Raw genomic sequence first — 27584 nt, forward strand, 5'->3', positions numbered from 1 at the left:
GTGAGATAAGATCACAGCATAAAACTGCAAAGGAACAAGTAATAGGTTTATTAGAGAAGAAAGGAAACATAACATTTCGGCTGTGGAGCCTTCTTTGGGTGTGAAGAAGGCACCCGAAGAAGGCGCCACAGCCAAAACGTTGTTTCCTTTCTTCTCTTTTCAGCATGGAATAAACCTATTACTTCTTCCTTTGCAGCTTACACATGCAGACGCAGCTACCCACCTGAACTACTTCAGCATAAAACTATTTCACCCATCTTGTTCTTTTGGTTAATAGTTGCTTGTAGCTTATCAACACACATACTGTAGCATGTCTGGGTATTTGTACTCTGGTGTTTGAGATGATGTGGAGTTATTTGTGAGAGTCAACATGTAGCCTTGCCGTGCAATGGCTAGTGTCCTATCAAGGGTGTACTAGCCGTGTAACCATTGCTTACTAAGGCTCAAGCTCCTCCATGACCCTGAATTGAATGACGTGGATAGAAAATGGATAGATGGACCGCGTAGCCCATTTTTCTCATTTCAATGTGAGATCTGTTACGTACAGTGTTGTCAGTTGATGTTTTTAAATAAGTTGCCAGTTTGTCAGTTTTGTTTTTAAGTCTTCCCTTTACTGAAAAATAATGTCAGCCAGAATGAAGAAAAGATCCATGTATGATAATGAAGCTCTGTATACCAATACCTAATGTATACCATTAGCTGCCTATCTTACTGCCTTTGTAGTTCACTGTTGTTTTTCCGCACAGTCCCGCACACTTCCGCACTCTGAAGCCATGAGCTTCTCATGGTACTGAGTGGTAGAGGATTTACTTGCAAGCAATAAAGATATTGTAATTTTATTTCCTGATAACAAGTAAATAGCATTCCTTTAAAAAAAAAATGCAGCATGTTTCCAGTGACTCATGCCCAATGAGAGTATGACTCAGCGTGCCAGGATGAAAGATACTGAGCCATGTAAAATATAGCTAGATAGCTAGTCTCGGGATGCTGAATTTTATACTCCATAAAGATGTTTTTTTTAATTCTTCTGTCTTGCCATGGGCTTCTCATCATTTGTTTGCTCAGGGCTGTTGGTGGTGCTCAGAAAGCTATCCTTTTAATTAATAGTTGCTTACACTTATATAGCGCTTTTCTGGACCCTCCACTCAAAGCACTTTACAGGTAATGGGGACTCCCCTCCACCACCACCTGGATGATGCGACAGCAGCCATAGTGAGGCAAAACGCTCACCACACATCAGCTATCAGTGGGGAGGAGAGCATAGTAATGAAACCAATTCATAGATGGGGATTATTAGGAGGCCATGATTGGTAAGGGCCAATGGGAAATTTGGCCAGGACGGCTGGGTTACACCGGATTTTTAATGATCACAGAGAGTCAGGACCTCAGTTTTACGTCTCATCCAAAGAACGGCACCCGTTTTACAGTATGGTGTCCCCGTCACTAAGCCGGGGCATAAGGATCCACATGGACTGCAGGGTGAGCGCCCCCTGCTGGCCCCACTAACACCTTAGTTTTTCCCAGGAGGTCTCCCATCCAGGTACTGACCAGGCTCGCACCTGCTTAGCTTCAGTGGGTTGCCAGTTGTGAGTTGCAGAGTGATATGGCTGCTGGCTATATTTTGCTTTGGGTTTGGCCTTGTGCTGGTTCAGTCTTGTAACCATGCTTGGAAATTGGATTGGAAATTCCGACAGGTACTAACGGTTATTGCTAATACAAGTTTAATCGTATTGATTAACTGAAGACCTGGTGCTACAAGAGGAAATAAACAACATGTACAAACATGCAAAAAGACACATTCAATCTCCCAAAACCATGTTTGGCGCAAAGCCAAAACACAGCTGAACACCCAAAGAACGCAGTACCTACTGTCAAGAACAGTGGTGGCAGCATAATGATATGGGGCTGCTTCTCTTCAGTGGGGACAGGGGCTCTGGTCAGGATAGAGGGGAAAATTAATAGCTCCAAATATCAAGATATTTTGGACCAAAACCTGCTGTCCTCTTCCAGAAAGTTGAAGTTAAAGGAGAATTTCACCTGTCAACACGACAACACAGCAAACTTGACAAAGGTATGAGAAAAAAGGAAGATCAATGTCTTGGAATGGCCCAGTGAGAGCCCGGACCTCAATCCTATAGAAAATCTGTGGACTGACCTAAAGACGGCTGTGCACAGGATATCCCCTCGCAATTTGACTGAGCTTGAACTATTCTTCAAAGAAGAGTGGGATAAAATTGCAAAATCCAGGTGTGCTAAATTGATAAAGACCTGTCCAAACAGACTTACTGCTGTAATCAAAGCAAAAGGTGCTTCCATGAAGTATAAGTTAAATTATTTTTTCTAAAAATTATCCATTTGTTTTTCACTTAAATATTGTTGGTTATAAGATGTTATTAAAGGTGAAAAAAGGTCTGACATGATTTGTTTTGATTTCAGCCTTTACATCAAAAATGTAAAAAAATTTACATTGAAATTTCAATAATGGTGTAGACTTATTGAAATCCACTGTATGTCCTTAGTTTGTTTATGTTTATCAGCTTTAAACCAAATATTAGTATAATGTATTCCGAGTCAGTGATACCTGTTAGCTTCATGTAATGAGAGTTAAATGAGAGCCTTGTTGTCTAATATGATGCCTAGGTTACATGCTGAGTCTTTGAGGCAAATTTTTAAATCCTCTGAGTTAAGTCCTGAAGTTATAGTAGTCCTATCGGTATTGTTGCCTCCAAACAACTGTAGAGGTTTGATGGGTTTACTGAGACAATTATTAATTGTAGCAGTAATCACGAGGTTGGGGCTTTTAGAAAATCAATCATCAGAACAACTAACAACGCACACGCACGGGTTCAATACACGAGATACATTTATTAATATAAATTGTGCACCAAACATATACTAGTCTGCCTGGATACGAGCGGCAGACCTTACTGTGAGGGTTATCAATATACAAGGTATATAATCTCGAAGAGATGCAAACACAAAGAGATACACAACAGAGAATATATTTCAATATATATCGTTCGGTTACCAAATCGCTAATCAGTGTTATTACCCACTGTTACTCTAAACTCGGAAGTAAATACATTACTCATGAATTAAATTGATAACAACTTGTGCTGAGGTACAATTGAATTCTCGAGACGCACTGTAGAACATGGGGTTTACTTATCCACTGTGTATGGATTTGGAATTTCCCGGCACGAACACCAAACCAGCTGACAGGCTCTGTTGCAGCCTCTGTTCCAGCGGTTGTCCAATGGGCAATGTCCCGGTGTCCTCTGGCTACCGGCCAACCAGTCAAGGTGCAGCTCTGAGTAGGACAGGCGGAGGAATCTGACTGTGGCGCGCAGGGCAGTCGTTGCTCCGAGGGGATCTACCAGCAGTCCGGCTGGCTAGTAAAAAGTCTTTATGCACAGAGTGTGACCGCGAGTCTTCACAAGTCACTCTTTTGCCTGGGAAGAAGCTGGTTCGTTCCCGGTCCAGCGCTGCTTCTGAATAAGCTATTCAGGTTGTCGATGAGGGTCCAACTATAGGCTGCCGTTGATCAAGCGGAGCATTCACGTTGGTAGAATTCTGAGTACGTACGGGATCCTCGGCCTCGCGCTTAGAACAAAGTCCAAGTCCCTTTGCAGACAACAGCAGTTGTCACGTGATTGTCTCTGAGGATGCGTGAAAATGGCCAAGGAGAGCCCCGATCTGAGCTTGCGCTCCCTTTTTGACCAAGACACAGATGTGTGCTGATTGGTTGAGAGTTTGGCGGGCATTGGAGACCCACGTGGTATTACCACGCCCTGCCAGTCCCTGATTGGTTGGTCAAGGTGAGATATAAGTCACTTACTCTTGACACTTAGGAATGCAGTCCAGATGTCCATTCGGCACTCCCTAGACTGATAGGCGCCAATGGATGACCATTGATCATGATAGCCAGGCTTACCTAAGTGCATCCCCGTCTGGGAGCTGTCCCTTATCGAAAGAAAACATCTTAAATCAGCCTGCATGAATTCTTTCTCTGTGGCTGCACAACAGAGATGGAGGGTGAGATGGGGCCTCATTTAGGACAGCATACCAACGCTTAATTCTGTCTTATTAACAAGCATTGCCGCTACATAACAGAACCTCAGTTTTATCAGAGTTGAGTAACAAAAAGTTTTCACACATCCAAGTCTTTACTTCATTAATGCAATTGACTAAAGTGATAATAGACGAGTTGTCGTTAGGTGTAAACAAAATGTACAGATGCAGCCATTCAAAATGCACGGAGTACGCTGCAGTAAAACGGGGTAGGCGTGGCGCGTCACAACATGTCATACCGTAGTTATGATAATAGTATCTGGAATCACCTTGTAAAACCGCCAGGTAGAGCTAATAAAGCTTAACATCCCATGTAGAGCACTTCAGCTGTTGCCAGAAAATGGCCGATTTTGAATCCCGCTCACTGCTGAGGGACAATCTTTTTCCAATTAAGAATTTAAGTTGTATACTCTTTAGACTTTTAATTATTTTTAACTATGTATTACAGAATGTTAATCATTAAACATTAAAAAGTCAGTATATTTTATAAAAGCAAGATTGCTCAGTTGGACAACAGTACACAACCACCTTCATCATTAATGTTTTAATTATGCAGAATTTATTTTTGTATCAAAGTCTTTATGGAAGGTATTACTAATAGTATTAATAATGAATGACCTTTGTCAGGCTGTAAGCTCAAAGGATTACCATTGTCCACTTTCTTTGTAATCATCTGCATCAGTTTAACTGTTGTAACCTGAAAATACTTTTGTTTTTTCATTGACAAAAAGTAATACCACAACATTTCGTTGATTCCATCATGTATTTGTTTCCAATCATACAAAATAAGTTTTGAGAATTTCCGATTCACCATTCCTTTCACATGCTCATAAACGATATTAATTAAAGAACATAAACATATTATGTAAACTGTATATGACTGGTATTGGTAGTTTAAATAAAAAATACACACCAGTATTCCACTTTCTTCCTAATAATTTTAAACATCAAAGTCTTTTATTCGGTTACATACTGTGGTTACTTTGGAAAAGTTTTTACGTGCTCCTTCTGACTATATTAAGTTTATTACAATTAAATTACGACATTTTCTTTGTACTCTTTTGCACATAGAAATGAAGTTGCTCTTTAACATCTCAGATTGTTGGTACTATATATCATTAGTTCCAGCGTGAGCAACCAAGGTGGTGACTTTATCGCTGTAAAACTTGTCTATTTTCGCTTTAATGTCAGAAGCTCTGGCCCCAGGGAGGCATTTTACAGAGACTGCTGCTTTGTGATGGTAGGAATTCTAACATTCCTGATTGTCGAGTTACCAATTATGAGCACCTTATCTGCATTGACAGACGTGCTGTGTAAAGCAGAGAACCTGTTGCTGAGTCGGATTGGTGACTGGTGCGCTCAGATCAGATCACTTTATTGGCCATACAGATGCAGCCTTTCAAAGTGAGCGGTACAGACACGTACCGCAGGTAATTGGCTGCGGTGTCGCGTATCATGACGTAAGATGACGCGGGGTACCGCGGTGCGTGATTGGTTGACCGACAGGGGCACTCGTGGTCCGTTGGTCTGTCGTAGAAAGACTTACTGTAAACGTCTTTACTGTGCCCGTTGTAGATATTGAATTTTACCACTGAAGGGAAATCTTTGTAGCTGAGCATAAAAAGAATAGGAGCATACTGTAACGCGTGTGAAGGCCATAAACGATATTAATTTTGGAACATAAACATACAGTATATAGCTGGTCTTGGTACTTTAAAGAAAAAAATACACACCAGTATTCCATTTCTCCCTAAACATTTTAAGCTTCGAAGTCTTTAACTAACGTGATACCGGAGTCAACAAGCATACTTTTAGAATTTGATTAAAAGGGAAAATAATATGGAATCGCGTATCTAAAGAATTTAATAACGGTATGATTATATCCGTGTACTGCGACAGGGCTGTGTAGGGCTGTTTCGCCTGCCTGTTCATGCGAGCTGTCTTGTAGCCTACTGGTCTAGGTGCGTGACTACCAACTGGCAGGTTGTGTGTTCGAATCCAGCTGGTGCTGGACTTTTCTTTTAACAAACATTTCTTCGAAAAAATAGAATAGCGATATTATGGACAATCAATTGACTTTTATATTTCAAAATATCGCAACATGATCGATATTTGCGATATTTTGAACATATCTTCCCTTCTGACAGCGGTTCCTGCTTCTATTGTGTGTGTGTGTGCAACAGAGTAAATTTTTATAGAGAAATGGAGGCTGGACAGTATGCGTTACAATATAAACATTTATATTGATTTAAATCGTGTTCTGATGTAAATCGCAAACGCGTGTTTAATTATGTGTTTTTTAATCATAATCAGGCTAATGCATTTCTACATTTTCTGTATGAACCAGCTTAGAGGTTCATACAGAAAGACAGCTTGTGTTTAAATTGAGTGTAAGGTAATTTATGCTTCTAAAGTCATGGTCAGCATTTATTATTGTACTGTGCTGTAAACTTTTTCTGTGCCTAGTCACATTATTTTATAGCGTTTTTATTGCGTTATTAAATCCGGTGGCGCTGTGTGTTAGTTTCCTGACTCCCATGTCACATGGTCTGTGATTGAATCCCATGGAACTTTATTTTTTAACAAACATTTCTTTGAAAAAATGAAACGTTTCCCTTGGTCAGAGATTAAATAAAACCTCACTCGCACCAAACAAATTTATATTTCTAAATATCACAAAATACGTTCATTGTCTTCCAATCGAGTCGAGTTGACATTGGAAGCCTGCCACACCCGGACTGTTAAACCAACGCATTAGCACGTCAAAGCCCATTGAGGGTATTGAGCCAGTATTGGCTTTAGTATTCCCCCCCTCTCCCCTCAATTCAATTCAATTCAAGGTGTTTTATTTGCATGACAGATGGGTACAAGTAGTGTTGGGTATGTATATTGTAACGCTTACGGCAGACAGGCACTGTGTAAGAGCCGGCGCACCAGAGCAGCGCACCGAGGGAGCGTCTGCATTTATAACTTAGTTTTTAAAATTAGTCAAGCAATATGAAGCATCTCCTTTTACTTTTAAGTCCCTTAAATACATTGAGCACAGCTTTCTCACCATTTAAGATTACTTTTGATACCATCCTTACACAAAGCAGAAGGGAGATCTTAGTGCCTGAGCATAAAAAGAATAGGAGCATACTGCAACGCGTGTGAAGTCCATAAACGATATTAATTTTGGAACTTAAACATACAGTATATGGCTGGTCTCGGTACTTTAAAGAAAACATACACACCAGTATTCCATTTCTCCCTAAACATTTTAAGCATCGAAGTCTTTAACTAACGCGATACCGGAGTTAACAAGCATACTTTTAGAATTTGATTAAAAGGGAATATAATATGGAATCGCGTATCTCAAGAAATGAATAACAATATAATTATATTCATGTTGCAAAAGAACTGCAACGGACATAAAAACTCCCTTGCTTTTAACAGAGCGTTCCATAATTTCTAACTACGAAAATGCCAGGTGAAAGGATTTGTAAACATATTTTGTTAAAGCAAGTCAGTTTTTTCCGCAACACATAAAAGACATTTTCCCAAGAAAGTTTAGCCTTTGTCACTAATGAAACCACTAAATAAAGACATAAATATAGAAATCTTAAGATTTGTTTTATTTAATGTTGGTAGCAGGATGAACTGTCAGAGTGTATATTTTGTCGCAGAGTTGCTGCAAGATGTTAACAGTGAAAAAGGTATTTAGAAATGAGTTATTTCAAGATGAAAATTTTCAGAATAATTGCAAATCTAGCAGGATAGAGAAAGCACAGAAACTGGCGGTTAGATTGATCAGATTAGTATGAAAAGTCATTTAGCAAAGGGAATGAGAAGAGTGACAAACTAGTATACTTTAAATCTTTTTTTCTGAACCAGGGAAAATCTGATCATGTTTCCCTATAACAATAATAAAAAAACTTTATTTGATATATCACCATTAAAGGTGGCATCTCAAAGCAATACAGTAGATGTAAAAACAGATAAAAGGACCACAGATTACAAAGTAAATGCATATAAGAAAGACAAGCAGTTAGAGGTGCTACCAAAATTAGAAAATGAAGCAGATACAGACACTAAGTCTTCTGAAAAGAAAGGTTCTGAGGTTAGATTTAAACTGGCCCTGGTGTGTGTGTGTTTGTGTCTGTCTGTCCTGTGATGGACTGGCGCTATGTCCATGGTGTATTCTGCCTTGTGTCCGTCGCTTACTGGGATAGGCTCCAAATCCTCTGTACTGGATAAAGAGATTAGAAATGGATGGAAGTAAAGGCACTGTGTGGATGGAACTATACACAGTGTTAGAAACCTACTATGAAATGGCAGCATCTCACTGAGAATAAAACATTTTATAGTGCTGGCTTAAGGAAACAGCCTTTCCACCTCTCTTGCACATCAGTATCCATACCTAGTTATTTAAACAAATTGCCTCTAATTATAAACATCTTAATATGCTGGCTCTGTGGATCCGCATCAGCTATGTTTGCCCATTCCTTCAATTCATGTGCATCCAACACACAGTTCAACGCTAGCAACTATACAAAATCTAAAATATGAGCTCTACTTGCCACTTACAATACCAACAGTACCAGCTTACTTTAGTAGTGACATTTTCATGGATCTTTTTAACAATAAAATTTACAACATCAGACTTCAGACACAATTAAACAGGCCTCAAAAAAGTCTGGTACAAACATTTTCAGCATGGAATAAACCGTTACTTTAATGGTATAAACCTTAAATGGATTCATATTCTCAGTAAGATTTGGTGCTCAGTAACATGACTTAGAAAATGACAGAAGACATACGTATCATGCTTATCCTTCTATTTTTCATAATCGTAAACTCCTTAAGGCAGTTACATTTTCTCTGTTCTGACCTGGAGTTACAGAGAAATTTAAATTCTAATAAGAGATTTGTAATGAGGAAAGTCATACCAATCACTCATACAGTACCAGGATTTGCAATTACAATACAAATACTTTCTTTCTGTATGTGTTTATTTTGCAGTTTGAGTCTATGGCATTCCTTTGGGGGTCTATACTCCAAGGCATGACTTTTTTATGGGAACATGACATTTTTTTAAAGTCTTTTAATGCAAGCTTCATATAAACCCTTAGCAGTGGTTACTGTCTGGAGCAGGTACTTGAATGGCACAGATTCATTGAAATGATTCAATTTCTTTTGAAAATATTTGGGATAATACATTTTCCAGAAATCACAGCCGTTGAATTATCCAGAAATTAATTTCTCTCAGGGTGTATTTAACCCCTCATGGATAGCATTGTATGAAATGAGTTTGTAGTTCCCCATTTGCCTCTATTATGAGATGCTGTGGACACTATTTTATACATTTTAGGAGTGTCCATAGGAAGGTATGTTCTAGAAAGAGTGAACTTCTGTTTTGCCATTATTTTTAATAGGGACGTTACATGTTTACACTTGGTGCTCCTACTAGAGGAGAGGATATGATTAATCTAGGCTTATCACAGAAACTGAAACACATCTGGTTGGTGAGTCTACTGTGGGTAAAATGTTACTGGTACCGCATGTTGTAAAGCTCGGTATTTTCTCTCTTGGCCTGACTTTTTTTAATGTCTGAGTGTTAGAATCCATGTTGTTGCTGGTAAGGGAACGGTAGGTGCTGTGATTGACACAGTCAAAGCCTTGTACAGAGATACCATTGTAGCTGTTTGACAGTATTTTAGATGCCCTTAGTTAAAAGCATGGGAGGAAGTACTGCCAAGGGGAGGGGGGGGAGCAAGGATTTTTTCTTTGAGTTTGTGAGGTTATTTTTTGTTATATTGTGTTTCAGAAAGCAAGAAAATAAAATTTACTGTATGATAAAAAGAGAAAGAGCTGGAGTAGATCCTCAGATCAGTTTGCTACCAGCAATCAAACAAAAAAAATGGAAAGAATTGTCTCCTCCTGATTGGAACCTTTCTTACTGTCTTATAATCAGGCTACCTTTTAATTTCCACTGAGAGAAGGAAGTCACTTGTCATGCAGCTATTTTATTCTTCATTGCACAATATGCTCTAAGTTAGCAAATGAAACATGAACACTTATTGAAATAAATCAAGAATACGATTAACATGAATGTATAAACATCCAAACTATACTTTATCACATTTAATTATTGTTTACATCTTCCGCCTGAGAACAGTCACCCGTTGCTACCCAACGCAGAAACACAGCCACTAACTAGCAAAGAGAGGACATTAGCTAGCCAATATGATAAAGAAATAAATGATTATTTTGTTTATTTCTTTTGCACATTTATTTGAACATTTCCATCGATTGTACGAGCACTTGGAAACTGTCCAATCCCTAGTTCATCAAGCATTTACCGGTCTGGCGCCGGTCTGTGTCTTCTAGGATATAATGCCAGTGAACTCTTGTTTTTATGTCCACTATAACTACGCTGGGCAAACGTTCTGAGGTCAAATTCTTCCAGCACGGGGGTACCTTTAAAGCGGAGACGACGGCACCGACATTTTTTGGCGCGCCTTCTCTTTAAAGCCCTGGCCAAATATGAAGACAGTACGTACAGTTATAATTCAAACGGAATTAAAAACTACACATCCCAGTTACCATGGTGGTGCTTGTGATCATTGCGTTTAACCAACGAAACAGGGCGAAAAAGCAGTCACATGACTTTGGGGCAGAGTTTCGAAAGCTTAACCTATCAGCAACAAAGCGAAATTTACACGATAGGCTACCTCAAACTGTCAGTTACACGACTGTGTATGTCGCTTAAGCCACTCCTATTTGGCATTTTAGTTATGGAGGCGAGAAGACGCCCCCCCCCCCCCTCTCTGGGTGTCTGATTTGCTGCCATCTTTAACTGTTCGGTGTCCGAATCGGAGTAGCTACGCGTACGAAATAAAGTTAATCCCAACTACAAAACATATATTTTTGTGGTAAGAGGGCGCAAAACATCAGTATTTAATTAATTACTATTAATTACTGTACGATTTATAGTTGAAATCTGAGCCTAGATATAAAGTTAGATATAAAGTTAAAATCTCGACAAAGCAATGTAGGAAATACAGAGAAAATAAATCCTTTCTAAAATCAGTTTCGATCAAGGTCTCTAAAACGAACAAGAACAAGAGGATTTTCGGAGGGCAATTACGCTGTGTTTATATAGAATACGTGATTTATGAGCAATCTAATTTCTTGTTCGTTTAAAACATTGAAATGTCAGCTGCAAAAGATCGCATCAGAAACAGCACTCTCTCTGCCTGTCATAGACGTTCAGGAAAGGCTGAATGAAGTCATGTCAAGTACAATAATTCGGTGATCAATAATAACAGTTGTAGGACAGTATATAAGGAGGATAAGGATTTTGAAGTTGACTCGAAATCTGATAGGTAACCAGTGCAAGGACTTGAAAACAGGTGTAATGCATCCCTGATAGGATTCTTGCTGTCATATTCTGAACATATTGAAGATTGCTCAGTGTGGATTTAATTTCCCCAGTGAACAGGATGTGCATTTATTAATTCTAGAAAAAAAGCCTTTCTTGATTTCTCTAGTTCTTAGTTTCTCTAGTTCCCTTTAAAATAAACTATTATTCCACAATGCAGAGTATTACATGGCCAGTATTTACACATGATATTTGTGATTTAAAGAAATTAACACAAGCAGCTTTTGGAGATTTAAGTGTTGGCTGAGTTATTGCAGGATAAAAGACTAGAGATGTTGGCAAGAAGAAGATAGTTTGGGGAAAGCTGAGGAATATACTTATAACAAGAACACTTCCTAATGGGGTTAGGCATACTTTTGATGAAGATGATGAAGTTAACAGACTATATGTTTACATAGATACTGAAATAAGGATTGTATTTTAGATTATGTGTAGTTGCTGCATTGAACTGTGTGTTGGATGCACATGAATTGAAGGAATGGGCAAACATAGCTGATGCGGATCCACAGAGCCAGCATATTAAGATGTTTATAATTAGAGGCAATTTGTTTAAATAACTAGGTATGGATACTGATGTGCAAGAGAGGTGGAAAGGCTGTTTCCTTAAGCCAGCACTATAAAATGTTTTATTCTCAGTGAGATGCTGCCATTTCATAGTAGGTTTCTAACACTGTGTATAGTTCCATCCACACAGTGCCTTTACTTCCATTTCTAATCTCTTTATCCAGTACAGAGGATTTGGAGCCTATCCCAGTAAGCAACGGACACAAGGCAGAATACACCCTGGACATAGCGCCAGTCCATCACAGGACAGACAGACACAAACACACACACACCAGGGCCAGTTTTCCCATAAACCAATTAACTTACCAGTATGTTTTGGAGTGCGAGAGGGAGTCATATCACACATATGGAGAAAAACCATGTAACCCAGAGAGAACATGTAAACCCCACACACACAAGATGGCAGGAATTGAACCTAGGACCCCAGTGCTGCAAGATAGCAATGCTAACCACTTCACCACCATTATAAATGGATGGATATCTTAGTTATCTTTCTAGTTCACAGGTTTGCATGCATAATTTAATTTTGAAAGCCACTGAGACATCAGGTACTACTGTTGTATTTATGAAAAAGAAACAAAACAAAAAACATACTAACAACTGTGCCATCCTACTCCTTAGTTAATACATTTTATTATTCATAAACAGTTAACATTGTTAGCAAAATATTTTGAATTATATTTAACCCTATTTTTTCTTTAGTTTGGTATTTAACTCATTATATGATAGTCAGACTTAATGTATATTTGAACAATGAAAATATATTTTTACAAGATTTTACATTAAGCACTTAAAATTAATATGGTTAATAATAGTAAACTGTAACATGCTGTAACAAGATCGGTTAAACTGCGAAGAAAATGCTTTCAGAGAAAATGTTTCAGGTGTGAAGAACATAGATCTCCAATGCAATTTCAACCAAACCTGTTCCCACACACCCTGCCCCCACTACCATTAGAATATACACAAAGCACTGAAATCTTTCGAGCTAATGATCAGGTGACCCGAGAGAGAGCGAGAGAAACACCAAGGGGTGCGGAACCAGGGAACTATTTACATGGAAAACGGGCGATCTCCCCAGACTGTCCGCCCGTTTCACTGTTACCTGGATACCTCTTTATTTAGAACTCACTAACACTGATTTTTAGTTTAGAAGGATTCAAGTAGGGTTTTAGATGAAAGGCAGTGACCTTAATCAAGCCCAAATCATAATTGAACCCATTCAGATTCTACATTACATTTTAGCGTTTCATTCTGAGCAGAAGACCCTCACACCTGAAGAAGGGGGAGGTGTCTTTCGCTGGAAATCTCACCTGCTTCTACTTTACGAGTACAACCCCCTCTCTGCTGGAGTGCTGGCTGTGACGAATTAAACCGGTTTCACAGGTTTCAATCACAGACCATGTGACATGGGAGTCAGGAAACTAACACACAGCGCCACCGGATTTGATAACGCTATAAAAACGCTATAAAATATTGTGACGAGGCACAGAACAAGTTTACAGCACAGAACAATAATAAATGCTGACCATGACTTTAGAAGCATAAATTGCCTTACACTCAATTTAAACACAAGCTGTCTTTAGCCCTCTAAGCTGGTTCATGCAGAAATGTAGAGATCCAGGCTCAGAACACACAGCTTCATTAGCGAATACATATGCAGGACAACTAGAGAAGACGTTTTACAGAGGATGGATTTTTAGAAACATCCCATCAGTGACATCACTGAAGTCAACTCCTAGGTACTGTAACTGTCGTGTGGATAGTTTCACAAGAATCAGACAAAGGTTTAAGCATCACTTGTTCTAGATAAAACTGCAAAAAAAAAAACAACAACCCATAATGTACTTCTTTGCGGCTCTGTTTGCCCAAATCATATATTCACAACGTGAAATCTAGAAAATAATATTACGTAACCAAAATCAGCAATATGGAAACATAACCTGTGTAATTGTTGATAGATGATGTACTCGTTACATTTTTTCAAGACGAACTACAACATTTAAAAAATGACTTGTATGTACTTGATATCTCTAATCAATCCACGGGTCCCAGCACAAAACGAAACTAAAACGCATACCGTTTCGCGCTTCTTATTAGTTGCTCAAAAGTAATTTGACCGTATGAAATGCATAATATAAACCTAGAAACATATACGTGAGCAGTACTTAAGCACTGTAGTATCGGTGTTTAGACATACCTCTCAAATACTGTAAATCAAGTTAAAAATATCTCAAGACCGATTCTGGTCATAATGAAACCATGTTTCGTGTATGTTTTCTTTAAAGTACCGAGACCAGCCATATACTGTATGTTTATGTTCCAAAATTAATATCGTTTAAGGCCTTCACACGCGTTGCAGTATGCTCCTATTCTTTTTATGCTCAGCTACTAAGATTTCCCTTCAGTGGTAAAATTAGATATGAATATTCAATACTTAAACGGGCACATTTAAGACATTAAATATACATATACATACTGTATACAGTACAGTTTTCATACGGTAATATGTTTATGTTCCTAAATCAATCTCTTTTATGAGCATGTGAAAGGCATGGTGAATCAATTCTCAAAAATTACTGTACTTTGCATGATTGGAAACAAATGCGTGATTGCGAAATGCTGTGGTGTTACTTTTACAAAGATGGTCAATGAAAAAAAGAATGTTGACCAGGGCAATACTTTGAGTTTACACTTACAGCTTGTCCAAGGTAATTCATTATTAATACTATTAGTAATATCTTCATTAAAGACTGATGGCCACAGCTCAAACATGAGAGGTTGAGCGTTATTAGCTCCACCTTGCGGAAATTCCGGATACTATTATTTTGCTTGTCGTATTATAGGAGAATTTACGGTAACTCGCGGTATTTACCGGTAGCTTGCGGTAGACTGCGTACAGCGTACCGCAAAATAATGCGGTATCGCCCGCGCATTTTGAATGGCTGCATCTGTATACAATTTCTTGCATTAGGAATTAATCTTTTCACATACCCCAGCTTGCTCTCCATGAGACAGACACACAGACAGGGAGAGAAGATTGGGGTTAGGGGTTAGGGTCAGCCATTGTACAGGCCCCTGGAGCAGGAGGGGTTAAGGGCCTTGCTCAGGAGCCCAAGGGAGTAGGATTTCTTTGCCGGCCACGGGATTTGAACCAGCAACCTTCCAGCCACGGCCACAGATCCTTAGCCACAGTGCCACCGCTCCGCCCTAAGCAAAGCAAGGCAAAGCTCTTTCTCTCAAGATACAACAAGTGTATTGGAATAGTTCAGGTGAGTAGCTGCATCAGCATGCATGGGCTGCAAAGCAACAAGTAATAGGTTAATTCCATGCTGAAAAGAAAGAAAGAAAACACAACATTTCGGCCGTGGGGCCTTCTTCAGGCGTGGTATAGCTCGAACCCAGTTTTGGCAGCTGTCGAGATATAGACGGTCAATGGAGTGTAGCTCTGTCCCAGTAATATTCTGTGCATTGGAATGCTTACTCGCTTATCTTTACCCGCTAACAGTAGAGAAAAAAAATAGGCACAAATGACAAACAGAAATCGACAATAAATTTAGACAATAGACGTTATACTACAGCCACGACAGGACATAATGCAAACAGTGCAGTACCTTAAAGTGCAGGTGCTAATTTGTGCTGTTTATGATATGGACTGCTTGAGGGAATAAACTCTTTTTGAATCTATTGGTCAGTGTTCTGATACTGCGATACCTCCTACCAGAACCCAAGGGTGAAAACAGATCATGGCCAGAGTGAATTGGGTCCCGAAGTATAGCTTGAACCTGGTTTTGGTAACTGTCGAGTTATAGCCGGTCAATGGAGTGTAACTCGGTCCCAATTATTTTCTGCATGGACCTCACAACCCTCTGTATGGCTCCATGGGTGAAACTTCTTTCTTCTCTTTTCAGCATAGAATAAACCTATTACTTGTTCTTTAGCAATGACAGAGTCATCAGCAAATTTGATTATGTGTCTTAAGTGGCATAGCTCTTGCAATCATTAGTGAATAGGACAAAGAGTAAGGGAGACAATACACATCCTTGGGGAGACCCAGTAGAGAAATGCTTTTTGATGGATAATACATTGTTGACTCTCACCCTCTGGGTTCTGTCTGTTGGGAAATCAGTAACCCAGCTGACAGAGATTGAGATCAAGACCAAAGTTTGACAATAGCTTAGTTGCCTGTAGGTGAGGTTGGATGCAGTTAAATGCAGAGGAAGAATCCACGATCAGCAGTCTAAAATGGGCCTTGTTTCCCTCAAGGTGTTGCAGGGCAAGATTGAGAAAGAATGCTGTAGCATCTTCCACTCTGGCTAAGAACCAGAGAGGTGAGGGCTACTGGTCTGTAATCATTGAGTGAACTGGGAGATTTGACTTTAGCTACTGGGAAACCAACTGATTCTTTCCACACTTTAGGAACCTTTTGTCCTTTAGTTACACTTGGAAAATAATTGAAAAAATGCCACACAGCTGTCTAGCACACCTTTTCAATACTCTATTTCAATACTTTTCAATATTCTATTAATATATGTCGTTATTTCATAAAAAGATGTGTACTTTTTAGAATCTGCTTAATAAGGAATATAATATGGAATTGTATAACTAAAGAAACTAATAACAATAACTGTGTTCCACTTTCTTTGTAAACATCTGCATTAATTTCTTTGACTCATTCACTTGTGTTTACTTACATTTTGTCCTGCCCGTTTTAGTTAGGTTTCTGAGCTGTGCGGTGGTGCAGTGGGTTTGGTACTTGCTTCTTGGATATCAGATGTCTGGGTTCTATTTCCATTTAGGGCACACGTTTTTCTTCTAACAAACAGATTCTTTATTTAGAAATAAAATAGTAAATATTATTACACTTTACTGTTACAAATAGGATTACAAAAATGGTGAAAGTCAGGAACTGACCGAGTGGCTAAGTCAATAAGTGAAGTAATTATTCAACTTGTAAGTGATTTCTAGCAATATACCCAAGTGGTTGGTATAATTGCAGGCACATGAGTTCTTTGTTCTCTGGAACAGCTTTGTTGGAGGAGTAATAATCGAAGCATACTTGGTTAAACAAATATTTATTACAATGATAAAACCCAAACTACACTACACACCACAAAACATGTATTTACAAACAAGGCGTTTCAGAGGCTAACATTCTGGTCACCCAAAAATCCCAGACTGCTACTAAGCATTAAACTCTTAATGTGCCTACAGAGGCCACACAAGAGATGAGCTGCCTCCTAACTAAATACAATGCAACCTGCAGTTACATCTCTCTCTACAGCCCGGATGCCACAAAAAAATGTCGCTATCCATAAAAATGCACCCGAAGCAGGAAAGACATTTCTAACCGAGGTATCTTTTACCCAGGAAACCCAATTTCCCTAGAAATACAGAATAGCATGCTCTCTCTAACAAGGTTCAAATACTTCGCTCCAGTCAGGTTTGGCTTGGATGATCATGAAGTAGGGGCTCTCGCCTGGCTCAAGCTTCAAGTGCCAACTCCTGCGGACTTCACTCTCTTCTCCTTGCTTCTCCTTGTTTCTTACCTCCCCCTTTCTTTTTCTTCTTGCTCTTAATGTGATCTTATATTGTGTTTGTCTGTATTGCTCCTTGACAATCATTAATCCAAAATTTACATAAGTATACTAAGGTAAACTTTACAATTGTTTCGGCTCAAGGGAACCCCCCAGACATCAGCAAACATTTTGAAACTGTTTTGAAGTTGGAAGTGTTTAATCTTCCAAGTGCAACCTTTATCTAAAATCAAAGAGATACTTCTCAGTCTCCTAAAGCTGTAACAATATTGACTTTATTATTTTTATAATTATGAGCAAACCTGAATACTGTCAACAGTGGGAGCACAACCCAGTTTAATTCAAAATACTTTATTCATAACACAAGTCTTTACAACAAGCCTTAAAACGAAATCGTATATATTATAATTATAATCGAGAATAACAAAGTGGTATTAAAATGATCACTGAAATAGAACTACAGATGCAGCCATTCAAAGTACGCAGCACAGACACATACCGTGGGTAATTAGCTACGTCCTCGCGCATCGTGACACGCAATGAAGCAAAATACTGCAGTATGTGATTGGTTGACCGACAGTGGCACTTGTGGTGCGTTGGTCGGTCGTAGAAAGATTTAAATGTCTTTACTGTACCATTGAAGGGAAATCTTAGTAGCTGAGCATAAAAAGAATAGGAGCGTACTGTAACGCGTGTGAAGGCCATAAACTATATTAATTTTGGAACATAAACATACAGTATATGGCTGGTCTCGGTACTTTAAAGAAAAAATACACACCAGTATTCAATTTCTCCCTAAACATTTTAAGCATCGAAGTCTTTAACTAACATGTGAAATAGTGTGTAAAAAAGTGGTAGTTTTAAGCTTTTCTGCTAATATAATATGGAATCGCGTATCTAAAGAAATGAATAAAGATATAATTATATTTGTGTACTGCAACACAGTAATACATGCTGTACAATGTCTGTTGATTCTGTATGTGTAGGGCTGTTTCACCTCTGATCATGTGACCTTCCCAGTAGCCTGCTGGTCTACGTGCTCGATTAGTAACCTACAGTTTGTGTGTTCAAATCCAGCCAGCCGACTTTTTTTTTAACAAACATTTTTTGAAAAAATAGAATAGCAATATTATGGACAATTGATTGACAATAAATATACAAAAGCACATATTCAATTTGGGAAATAGTTTTAATATGTAAAGACTTCCCTGGTTCTGCACCCCTGGGTGTTTCTCTGTCTCTCACTCATTCGCCCCCCCTCCCCTCTCAATTTAATTCAAGGTGCTTTATTATCATGACCGATGGGTACATTCAGTGTTGCCAAAGCAAATAAAATAATGAAATTCACATGAAACAAAACAAAAATAACATTAATATAAAATCTACAGACATATTACAGACATTTACAAGAATTACATATTATAGAATATTTACATATAATGTAGACAGAAGGAGCATTATTGGGAGACAGGCTCACTGTTCCTCAGGCTGTGACAGGAGATCACATACTGGGCCGCCAGTTCAAATAAGTACCCTCCTCCCTCTCCCAGTAGGATTGGGACCCGTTGTGATTCTGGCAGGTGTGGGAACTCTGGGACTAGATTTCTGAGTTTAGGGAAGATTGTATCTCTAATCCCAGAGTATCTGTTACAGTGCAGTAGGAAGTGCACCTCTCTCTATTTCTCCCCTCTGGCAGTGGTAGCAGTCTCTCTCTTTTGCCCTCCCCCCCCTCTCTCTCAATTCAATTCAATTCAAGGTGCTTTATTAGAAGGGCTCGTCATGTGTCTCTCTCTGGTCGGGGCGCAGGAGAGCTCGCTGACAGGTGGTGACGGAAAGAAAGAAAATAAAGGCAGCTTTTAACTCTGCAAGTCACACACCAATACTCCATTTCTCCCTAAACGTTTAAAGCACCAAAGTCTTTCATGTGTTTTTCATCACTCTCTGCGGGAGTGCTGGCTGTGACTAATTAAACTGGTTTCACAGGTACAGTGGTGTGAAAAAGTGTTTGCCCCCTTCCTGATTTTTTTGCATGTTTGTCACACTGAAATGTTTCAGATCATCAAACAAATTGAAAGATTAGACAAAGATAATAGAAGTAAACACAAAATGCAGTTTTTAAATGAAGTTTTTATTATTAAGGGAAAAAAAAATCCAAACGTACATGGGCCTGTGTGATTGCCCCCCCTGTTAAAACATAAATCAACTGTGGTTTATCACATCTTTGGAAAGCTGAGTTCAATTTCTCTAGCCACACCCAGGCCTGTTTACTGCCACACCTGTTCTCAATCAAGAAATCACTTAAATAAGATCTGCCTGACAAAGTGAAGTAGACCAAAAGATCCTCAAAAGCTAGACATCCTGCTGCGATCCAAACAAATTCAGGAACAAATGAGAAACAGAGTAATTGAGATTTATCAGTCTGGAAAAGGTTATAAAGCCATTTCTAAAGCTTTGGGACTCCAGCGAACCACAGTGAGAGCCATTATCCACAAATGGTGAATAATCATTTGGAATAATCCACAACAAAAATTATTTAAACTGCAACACTTTTATCATTCAATGAGAGCTCAAAATATCACAAGGATCCTCAATAGATCAACAAAGACAACAGAAAAAGATATGTGAATAAGATACTGTCCATGGGAATCCAAGCTTTTTTATCTACGCTAAGTAGTCTTTAAAATTTCTTCATTACACAGTGAAGTCAAAATTCCTGGATGTGCCTATGTACGCTGGGCAAACGTTCCGAGGTAAAATTCTTCCAGCATGGGGGTACCTTTAAAGTGGAGATGACGGCACCGAAATTTTTTGGCATGCATAAAATACAGCAATTCTGTCAGCAAACTAAATGAATTAATAGCAAACATGGTTTACATAAAAGACATTTTTCCAAGAAAGTTTAGCCTTTGTCACTAATGAAACCACTAAATAAAGACATAAATATAGAAATCTTAAGATTTTTATAATACATTACTTTGCTAAAATGTAATTAAAAATAAAAACGATTACAAATGCCAGCAGAGAGAGAGTGCTTACTTTGTCAGCACCCAGAAAAAAATACAATGCTTTTAATCATTCTTAATCAGATGGTGAGAGTAAAGGGGGAGCGACAGGGTTGAAGGTGAGGAAAAAGAAGTGAGAAAGGGGGAAGCTTAATTGACAAGAACAGGGGAGGGATGTTGATTTTTCATAAGGAGCGGGGCTATGGAAGTGAGGTCTATTTGGGAATGTGGAGTTGCATGTTCTGGCTGTTTGTGAATTATCGTTGTTGAATATGGAGTGTTGAGGTATTGATTTTGTGTAATGCTTTATGTTGAAAATTGAGATTGATTTTGTTTATGATAAAGAGGATAAACTGGGATGGGAGGAGGGTTTGGTTTTGCATAAGGGGCGGGATTATGGTAATTTGAAGAATTTGAGAGAGTTTGTGGTCTGCTTTTGGTTTGTGTTTCGAATAATTCGTACAAGATATTGAGATTTGTTGATAATTGGAGGACGGTTTTGCTTTAATGGTTTGATATATTTGATTTTGTATTGTGGTTGTTATCTATGTTTTTGGTTGGTATTATGTTTATATGGTTGTTTTTGTTGGTTGTTCGTTATTATGGTTATTATTGTTATTGTGTCATTTTTGATTATTGGATGTAATCCAATCTCGTGCCAGCAGAGAGAGAGAGACACACACACACACATTCCAGAATGAATAAACATGATTACGATTGGCACTCCTGTAGCTTTTTCACGAAACCTCCAACAGAGCTGTTCAACCGGTTTTTATCGGGCACCTCTAATGTCAGGCGTAAGCAATAAATATACAGTATTTAGCTGAAAAGCTGTACAACGCAAGACATTTCGTTACTCTAGGAGGTTTCGTGAAAAAGCACATTGTGCTGCTGTAATAGTTTAAAATAATTAAAAGTCTAAACAGTATCATCTTATTTATGGGTTGTAATTTGAAAAAAAGTCCAAAACCGCATTCAAAATGCAATTTAGCACTTTCTGGCAAGAGGAGACACCCAACTTAATAATGTAACATGCTACTGTTTGTGCATGAACATAGTTACTCTATACTGTTATTTCTTTAGATACAGTGCCTTGCGAAAGTATTCGGCCCCCTTGAACTTTTCAACCTTTTGCCACATTTCAGGCTTCAAACATAAAGATATAAATTATTCGGCCCCCTTGCGTTAATACTTTGTAGAGCCACCTTTTGCTGCGATTACAGCTGCAAGTCGCTTGGGGTATGTCTCTATCAGTTTTGCACATCGAGAGACTGAACACACCATCATGGTTTGGGCCCGAATAATTTTGCACGCCCCACTTTTCATTTTTTTATTAGTTAAAAAAGTTTCAAAAATCCAATAGATTTCGTTCCACTTCACAATTGTGTCCCACTTGTTGGTGATTCTTCACATAAAATTAAAAATTTATATCTTTATGTTTGAAGCCTGAAATGTGGCAAAAGGTTGAAAAGTTCAAGGGGGCCGAATACTTTCGCAAGGCACTGTACGTGATTCCATGTTATTTTTTAATCCCTGACGGGACCGGGAGTCCATAAGAATCGAGTAATAGGTTTCATTGCGCTTTGACAGATCGTCTTTAAATCAATTGTTGATTTAAAGTTTGACAGTAAATGTTTATATTGTAACGCATACTGTACAGCCTCTATTTCTCTATAAAAATCTAAAAGATCATTTGTGTAGCCTAAGAGGTGGGCGAATGCACTACAATAGATTAGCATACTGTAGAGAAAAACAGTATAGGCATCGTTGATATGAGGACTTTTGAAACCAAATTTCCCAAATTTAATATGTGCTTTTCTATATTTATTGTCAAGTGATTGTCCATAATATTGCTATTCTAAGCAAGGAGCGCTTCACCCCGCCTGCTGTGGGAAGAGTTGGCTAATTCCTTCCCTGCTTCACCGAGGACAGACCCTGCCAGGCCCTCGTCGACACAGGTTCGATCATCACCCTGCTGCAGACCCCCAGGGCGCTCACTGTGCACTTTGGGGCTGCGAGGGTGAAACACCCCTTCTACCTTGCTTCAGTCCGTGAGGACTGTATCCTGGGGTTGGACTGGTTGCAGCAGGGACGGGTGCTGCGCCGGGGGTGGCGGGTGCCCCCAGGGGAGAAGTCAGGTGGCAGTTTGTGGTGTCGTGGTCGCTCCGTGGGGCAGTTCTCCAAGCGGTGCACAGCCAGCCGGATGCCGCCAAGCAGTGACCTCGCCGCTGGAGGGCACCTGCCACCCCCAGCGCAGCACCCCATCCCTCACCTCTAAGGCCTCCCACAGTGCACAGAGTGCCTTACAGACTTCGGGTAGGGGCAAGTTTATCTCACCATCCTGGGAGTCAGCTCTGGCACGCTCGCCCCGACACCCGCAGCTCGGACAGGTCCAGGTGACACCCGCTGCTGCCACCTCCGCTTCCCGCTCCGGTCAACCCACACACCCCGGACACCTCCCACCCCGCCCACCGCGAAACTGATTTGTTCCCCCTGCCCCACCAACTCTCGCCGGCCCAAGTCAAGACAACCACCCGCCTGCTGCAACCAGTCCAACCCCAGGATACAGTCCGCATGGACTGGGGCAAGGTAGAAGCGGATTTCACCCTCGCAGCCCCAAAGTGCAGGGTGAGCGCCCTGGGGGTCTGGCTGCCTCGGTGCCCGGCAGGACACCAGGCCGCAGCAGGGTGATGGTCGAACCGGTGTCGACGAGGGCCTGGCAGGGTCTGCCCTCGATGAGGCAGGGAAGAAATAAGCCACAGCTGTGGCCAACCCTTCCCACGGCAGCAAGCGGGGTGAAGCGCTCCTTCTGGCTTTCCGGAGTGGGAGTAGCGTCGCTCAAGGATGGCCCCCCTTTAGGCCACCCTGCTCCCGTTTCCCAACAGCCTCCGGAGTCCCCGGGGCTCCAGCGCCCGGCACTCCCGCGTGATATGCCCCCTCTCCCCACAGATGACCAGCCATTGTCGCTCCCCCAGCATCGCCGTGCTGGCCATCTCCTCCTCCCCATCTGATTCCCCGTGCGCCCCTCCGTTGGTGCCCACCGGTCTCCTCAAATAGGGCATCAGCCTGCTCAGCTAGAGCCAGGTCCTGCTCCAAGGGGACCAGCGCAGCCAGCATCACGTGGCACTGCACCTCAGTCGGCGCCAGGGGCCAGAGGAATGCCTTGAGCGCTATCTCCCGGTGGTCCTCCTCCAGGAGAGTAGGGTAACCCTGGCGGGCTAAGTAGGCCACGTCTGTGGCTGTTACCTTCACTGTTACCTGGATACCTCTTTATTTAGGACTCATTCTTCCGCCTGCCTGTCTGGCTTCTTTCAATCCTTCTGTCCCCGGATTGCAGCGGGTAAGATATTTTTCCAAGAAAAAAAGATAAAATTAAAAAAAGCGAAATTTCACCAGAGCCTCTTCTCGTGTCTAATTTTTAGTTTAGAAGGATTCAAGCAGGATTTTAGATGAAAGGCAGCGACCTTAATCAAGCCCGTCACACCTGAAGAAGGCTTGCGTTTTCTCCTCTTTTAAGCATGTGTACAATGCTGTAATACAATTTAAAATAATTAAAAGTTTAAACAGTATCAACTAAACTCCATTAATATAAGTATCGAGTGGTTTTAAATAAATACAGCTTTTTAGTATAGATTACACTTTTCAAAAATGTAATTAAAAAATAAAAACGATTACAATCTAGTCTTTCCATGATTTATCCCAAAATCCCAAGAAAAATAAATCTAAACGGGGAGAAAGCTATGCTGAAAGTTTATTAAGATACTTAGAAGACAAAGATAACAATTTATGTTGCATTTGTCTGATTGTGAATAAAAAAATTCACATTAAATTAACTGCTCTCCGTGACAGCTGACAATCCTCCATACACTCAAGTGAAAAATTAATAATGCCAATGTAAACGTCGTATTTACAATTTGTTGATAATAGAAATGTTAAGTTCTCTAAAGCTTTGTGAGGCAGAAAAAGGCGGCAAAAGATTCGAGCACCCTATATTGTAATGAGCTGCTGAGCTGAGCATGGGTTATGTTCCTGCTGTCAGAGGGGTGGAAAGTGCCCGCAGCCATTTAATTAGTATTACAATTCACACTGATTCCCTTGCGAAGATATGGACATAAGAATATTCATGCGTTGTCAAAAAATGGCATTAAGCACTTAAAATGAATATGGTTAATAATAATAAACTTTAACATGCTGTAACAAGATCGGCTAAACTGGGATCTATCACTTACGCCTGAAATTTGAGCTGCTAGCCACGCGGTGAATAGCGACCAATAAGTCTGTCTTTCTGTGGGGGGAAGGGCATATGATCTGATCTGCAAACCTCCAACAGAGCTGTTCAACCGGTTTTTGTCAGGCACCTCAAGTGTCAGGTGTAAGCGATAAATAAATTTAGCTGAAAAGCTGTACAACGCAAGACATTTAGTTACTCTAGGTTTCGTGAAAAAGCATATTGTGCTGCTGTAATACAGTTTAAAATAATTTAAAGTCTAAGCTGGTATCTTATGTATGGGTTGTAATTTAAAAAAACTCAAAAACCGCACTCAAAATGCAATTTAGCGCTTTCTGGCAAGAAGAGACACCCAAATTAATAATGTAACATGCTACTGTTTGTGCATGGATATAGTTATGCTGCTATTTCCTTAGACACGCGATTCCATGTTTTATTTTGAATCCCCGGCGGAACCGGGCACCCATAAGAATCAAGTACTGTAAAAGGTTTATTCCATGCTGAAAAAAAAGAAAAAAGAAAACACATTCCATAAGAATCAGCGCCTTTATATAGCGCCTTTAAACGTGGCTTCTCAAAACGCTTTACAGGATAAAAACAACAATAACAACAACAACAATATCGTATTTCATTGCACTTTGACAGATCATCTTTAAATCAACTGTTGATTTAAAGTTTGACAATAAATGTTAATATTGTAACACATACAGCCTCCATTTCTTAATAAAAATGTAAAAAATCGTTTACGCAGCCTAAGAAGGGGGGTCTGCTCTCACAATCCTACATACACTCAAGTGAAAAATTAATAACGCCAATGTAAACGTCGTATTTACAATTTGTTGATAATAAAAATGTTAAGTTCTCTAAAGCTTTGTGATAGTTTACCCAGTTAACCCATTGTTATTAAAAAAGACTTGGATTCAAACATGTTGTGATACTTAGATATATAAAAGTCAATTAATTGTTCATTTCTATATTTATGTCTTTATTTAGTGGTTTCATTAGTGACAAAGGCTAAACTTTCTTGTCTTTGCTGTCTTGCTGATAGGTTAAGCTTTCGAAACTCTGCCCCAAAGTCATGTGATTGATTTTTCGCCCTGTTTCGTTAGTAAAACGCAATGATCACAAGCACCACCATGGTAACTGGGATGTGTAGTTTTTAATTCAGTTTGAATTATAACTGTACATACTGTCTTCATATTTGGCCAGGGCTTTAAAGAGAGGGCGCACCAAAAATTTTCAGAGCCGTCGTCTCCGCTTTAAAGGTACCCCCGTGCTGGGAGAATTTTACCTCGGAACGTTTGCCCAGCGTACTAATATAGGCACATCCAGGAATTTTGACTTCACTGTGTAATGAAGAAATCTTAAAGACTACTTAGCGTAGATAAAAAAGCTTGGATTCCCATGGACAGTATCTTATACACATATCTTTTTCTGTTGTCTTTGTTGATCTCTTGAGGATCCTTGTGATATTTTGAGCTCTCGTTGAATGATAAAAGTGTCGCAGTTTAAATAATTTTCGTTGTTAGAAATTATGAAACGCTCTGTTAAAAGCAAGGGAGTTTTTATATCTGTTATAGTAAAAGAAAATGCCCGACAAACTAGGGATTGAACAGTTTTTCAGTGCTTGTTCAGTACAGTCGATGGAAATGTTCAAATAAATGTGCTAAAGAAATAAACAAAAAAGTTATTCCTTTATCATATTGGCTAGCTAATGTCCCATCCTTGTTAATTAGATCAACGAAATGCTGTGGTGGGTGTTACTTTTTGTCGATGAAAAAATAAAGTATTTTCATTTAAAATGATGGTTGCAAATAGTGTGGACCAGCGTAATACTTTGAGTTTTACTGGTGGAGATCATACAGCTGTGTCTGGATCTCTTGGTCAAATATTCGGCTAGAGTGTATTGTCTGTTTGGGATTCTGTGGCATTCCACACGGCTGGGCAGCTTGTTCCCCCCTCCCGCTGTTTAGGGAGAAATTGAGTATTGGTGTGTATTTTTTCTTTTAAATATCAATAACAGCAACATACAGTTTACATGATATGTTTAAGTTCCTAAATTAATATCGTTTAGGACCTTTATGACCTTCGTTATGCTCCTCTGCGTTTTATGCTTAGCTACTAAAATTTCCCTTTTTTGACAGGGGCGGGGGACATTCGGGAATGTGAGTCTGATTAAGAATGAATAAAAGCATTTTATTAAAAACGCGTTTACGTTTGTCTGGGTGCTGACAAAGTAAAACAAAATTGCTTTTTGACAATGAAAAACTGTGTGTGTCTCTCTCTCTCTCTTTGCTGGCATTTGTAATCGTTTTTATTTTTAAATACATTTTAGCAAAGTCATGTACCATAAAAGTATGGTAATTAAAAACCATGAATACTTTCGCTGGAGTTTAAATAAAGTCTATGTCTTTTCTTTTTGGCTAGACTTGACTATTTAGCCATGAGATAAACAATACTTTGTCATTAAACAACCTTATCATAAGGCGCATTTATGAGCAATTTAATTTCTTATTTCTGAACATTATTACGCAGAAGACAAAGGTAGCGATTTACATTGCATTGTGCATTTTGCTGCTGTAATACAGTTTAAAATAATTAAAAGTCTAAACAGTATCAGCTTATTTATGGGTTGTGATTAAAAAAAAGTCCAAAATCACACTCAAAATACAATTTAGCGCTTTCTGGCAAGAGGAGACACCCAAATTAATAATGTAACATGCTACTGTTTGTGCATGAACATAGTTACTGTATACTGT

At 39.4% G+C, this 27584-nt stretch overlaps 1 protein-coding gene across 2 annotated transcripts in view; it reads left to right on the forward strand.

Annotated features, from left to right (window-relative positions):
* The window catches only part of pdxka (pyridoxal (pyridoxine, vitamin B6) kinase a), a 134722-nt gene that overhangs the window by 45687 nt on the left and 61451 nt on the right, over positions 1–27584 (forward strand). The gene's annotated exons all lie outside the window — the stretch shown is intronic.

The sequence above is a fragment of the Lepisosteus platostomus genome, chromosome 2 (genome assembly GCF_059453375.1).
Source record: "Lepisosteus platostomus isolate fLepPlt1 chromosome 2, fLepPlt1.hap1, whole genome shotgun sequence".
Taxonomy (NCBI): Eukaryota; Metazoa; Chordata; class Actinopteri; order Semionotiformes; family Lepisosteidae; genus Lepisosteus; species Lepisosteus platostomus.